Raw genomic sequence first — 4,630 nt, 5'->3', positions numbered from 1 at the left:
GCGGCCTTTTTCCAGTAACGCTTGAAAACTCCCGTACACCAGCGACGCACATTCATTTAGGCCAGAATGGGAACTACATGTCACATCCATTTGCAACTTGCTGTTAAAAACAGTACCGTGAAGGTGGATGTGGGTTGTTGTCTTTGCTAACATCCATTTTCCCGTCGATAAATCATTTGACATTATGCGTGTCCGTGCTAAGACGTTCTTTTCTGGTTAGATAAAAACGGACAATCTTTGTTCGTTCTCTGTTTACATCACCGGTCAGAGAGAGAAAGCATCGCGGTGGCAAACACGAAGCAAGCGGCGATGTTATCTCTATGGATACCCTCCTCTCCACTTCCCTCGCACCGATCTCATTTTCCGTGCTACGTCCTAGCCGTAAAATGCAGAAAGAGGATTTCGGACGATTTTTGGGCAGGGACGTAAAGAGGCCAGAAAGCGCCTCTTTTATAAATTTTTTTATTTTGTTATAATGGAATATGCGCGCATATATGATTGAATTAAAAATGATAATACGCGCGTGTTTAATATTGTATAATAAATAATAATGTAATAAAGATTAATATGGAATATATATATGAATATCTGAGTATTATTTTTATTTTCTTACAAGCGTGAAAATTATAGATCTGATTTCAATAGAACCTTTCTACAGTTTTTACGAAATGTCACGTAAAGATTAATCAAAATTTTGCAAAAAGAAATTAATCAAAAATTATATAATAATACGATATGAGGTATCGAAGCATTGGTTGATAGAGTAACGGATTTTAATAAAATTTTTCTCAATATTAATCTTTTGCTAACGATAAATCTGATGCGTGTCGGCGTGCAACATCCACAACAGGACTAGTTATAAGTTAATATAAATATTATATAAAGGGAAATGTCTTTCTATTCAAGGACATGTATTAAAAAGTGAACAATTATATATATTTTATTAGACAATATTTATTAAAATTTATTGTTTCCATTAATATTAAAAATAGATCCCCTCTTCTACATTCCGCGTCTGGATCCACTTCTCCGTCCTCTTCTTCCTTCTCCTCTCCTAATTGAAGATTTACTAAGCGCAACAATATATCCGGAACTATATTGTATAAGACATTGCCTTTTTGAGAAAATTGAATGAAGAATTTCTTCGTATCCCGACGTATCTGTTCAGCCTCATCGATGACGCAAAGGGCTAATTCCAAGATCTGTGCCTTCACGCATATCATTTCTCTTATTATCAGATTTGACAACATACGAATTTATGTCTTACGCACGTTCATATCATCTCGAAGTCTATAAAAATAATCAATATAATAAAAATCAATGTAATATAATTATCAATATTAATCCTAAAATATTGATTTTAAATGCTAAAAATTTATGCATAAAAGTTAATTTACTTGCCGTAGATGTATTTCGACCATAGTTCCATCTCATTATAGTAGCGAGATTATTTAATCCGATCAGTATATATTTGATCGGATCCCAGGATGCGGCGATCGCTCCAATGTGGTGATCTAAAGTTGCAAAGATTATTCGCAAAATTTAGAGCTCATCATCATCATTTTGTTGAGTGCGAGTAAACCTGCAGCCTGTACGTTTTCCGAGATACTGGCATATATCCAATACCAGCGAACTGTAAATAATCGCGCATTCGTTAATTGCAATATTTAATAATCGAGTAAGTTCAAGTTCTTGCAATTTTTTATATTCAAATACATACACAAATTTTACGAGCAAGCCTTCCCCAGTAACCATTTCATATTCGAGTGTGCCATTCACAAACTTCGCCTTGGCGTAATTCATAGCACTCTCTAAGGCTTCTTCGCCATTATCCTGAGCATCGAGGTTTCCTTAGCTCGAGAAATTCGCATCGCGCATTCGAGCTTCTCGAGATTGATGCGTTCGTCAATTTAACTTTAATATCTGGAGTCGAAAACGCAATTTTCTGTTTCTTTCTTTTACCTTGCATCTCTCGTAGTATATTTTTACGCTTTAAATCCTTGTAAATGAACACGTTCAAGTAAATTAACTCTTTGATGGCGTGTTCAATTTTATGTAAAGCAATTTGGAGAGCGCAGTACTTGACATATCTGACACTTCGTTCGTTTTTTTATTCATAAAGTGACCCTTCTCGACGATGTTTAATAATAATTCCTTTATCAACTTGTCAGGTTGATTCGCTAACTGCAATTAAAATAAAATTCTCTCAGTGCAATGTTTTCATTCCAGTTGCATTTAATTAACACACAATAATCGCACTGACATGATATAGCGTTAAGTGCATCTGTGACAAAAGAAATATAAGCGTTCTCTTCCGCGCTAATAAAATATCTTATTACTAATGTCAAGATCTCTTTTAATATGTCATGATTGTTAGAATATCTGTATAAGAAAATTTGTTTTTAATTAATAATTTCCCAACAAATTTCGAATTATTTTTTGAATTAATTTCACCACTTTGAAAGCTTACCTTAGAAGTGGTTTTTCGACGTCCTTGCTAGTTTGTTTTTTCTTTAATAACATTCTGCAAATATCTCGCGCTAAAAGAAGATCGTCTTTCTTGCGCAGACCTAATTCTATCTTCATTAACACGTCCAGATTATCGGTCGTTATATTGAAGTTTGCCTGAGTTATTATCGTTATTATCATTAATGCAATTCTGTTATCTATATAATATTGGCGATGTATCTGAATACTTCATGGAGAATTTTTCCCATAATATCTTAACGTATAACATTTATTAAAATATATTTTAAATTGGTTTTTGAAACACTAAATGCTTGAGGAAAAAATATTTTTCAAAATTGCTTTCTGTTCTTTAAAACTTCAACATTTTTCTCAGCCAGCGTAATTGCCTGACTTAAACATCATCAAATTTTTGTGAGCAGTTTGAAAGGGTAGAACAAAAAATAAATTTTCTTCTTCAATATCTGTTAAAAGGTGTTATCAATGGTATACTTTCAAAACAAAATCGAGTTTTTGGTATCGTTATATTCAGTAGATTATCCCGGATTTATTGGATTCTCTAATGATGTTATAACGCAGTCGTGGAGCGCTCCAGTAACGATTGTAATACGAGAGGCGTTCAACAAACCTTTGATGTTATAACAGACGGATTTTGATGTTATAACAGAACACATTTAAGAGAATGAAAACATCTATTTCTCAATATAAATTTTCTCCCATTAAGTCCCAGATTGACTTAAACGATAATCGTAAATGTTTTATTATAATATTACTTAAAAATAACTTTTTGTTACTTTTGTAAACTAATTAATTTTAGACATACAATGTTTTGCAAGTATACCATGTTATGTTAGAAGAATGCTATAACTGATGACTATTTAAGTATTGTATGCTCTTATCCTTACAGACAATTAATGAGTCAACTTCTTATTAGTAAAATAAGTAGTCTCAGGAGTTTATGTTACTTTTTCTTCTCTATCTCCTGTGTACTTTTATATAAAGTTGATTAGAGACTGTGAAAATTGAAAAAGCAGCAGATAACCCGTTTTCTATATTTCAATTACTGAATTTATTTACCTGTAGCAATTCGCTGTTTAATTCTTTATTCTTGTGCAATATTACTATCAGCAGAGTCAAAGCTGGGCTTTGATCATCGGCTTTAACTCCTTGAGCAATTTGATCAAACGATTCGCACGAGCAACATCTATTTGACGAGACGATTGTTTGTTATTATTCGTATCGAGATAGATCTCCTTGCACACCGTGGTAACGTTATTAAAAAAATCTGAAAAAAATTGTCACCAGTAAAAATATGCATTTTTCTAACTTCTTTCTTTTGTTAAAATTACTTACAATATTTATATACAATTTTTTTATATCTATGTTTTTCAAATGCTTTCTAAAGATGCATAGACAAGAGTTGCTGAAGAATTTTTTATACTTGTAAAAGTAATAAAAATTAATTTATGAAGATTCCAGACCTAAAACAGAAAGTGTCAAAAACACGTATTAACAAAAAGATTATATAAATTTATATAAATTTATTAGATATTATCCCAGACAACACGCCTTATAATATGCGTGTTGTTTAAGATTAAGAAAAAAAATGTTTGTATTTACTTTACGGTGTACATGGCTTATATGGGATTAGCAGAGTACCAAGTTATACGAAACCTCGGCCTCTGGTATTTCTCAAACGGGCACAGTGTACAGGAGCGATTTCCTGGAGCTGCGACGGGTCTTGGACAAAGTAACTACAGGTGATCTCGCGCCGATTTGCAGTTTTGACCAGGCAAGTGACGGCGACAAGAATTATTTATTATCTCAAACAAGGCACATATTATGGAATTATTTTGAATGAATTCTGATCGGAATTATTCCATTTTTCCTAGAAAATAATAAAAATTTAGGGAATAATTGAATAATTCCGATCGAAATTTATTTCGAACAATTTCGTCATACGTACCCAAGTATTCGAGCTCAGCGATGATTCTCTGAACGGAAACCAAAGTAAAAGATGATGTCCGTTACACCACACTACGCTGATCATCGTAGATGATCATCGAAATTTGTAGCATCGCGGCCGATTCCGTAAGTCAATTACGCACCACCACATGAATACGCGCATCAATTCACATGGTTATTTTACTCAGGGTGTGCTTGT

Source organism: Solenopsis invicta, chromosome 12 (genome assembly GCF_016802725.1).
Source record: "Solenopsis invicta isolate M01_SB chromosome 12, UNIL_Sinv_3.0, whole genome shotgun sequence".
NCBI lineage: Eukaryota > Metazoa > Arthropoda > Insecta > Hymenoptera > Formicidae > Solenopsis > Solenopsis invicta.
This window is presented reverse-complemented; position numbering follows the sequence as displayed.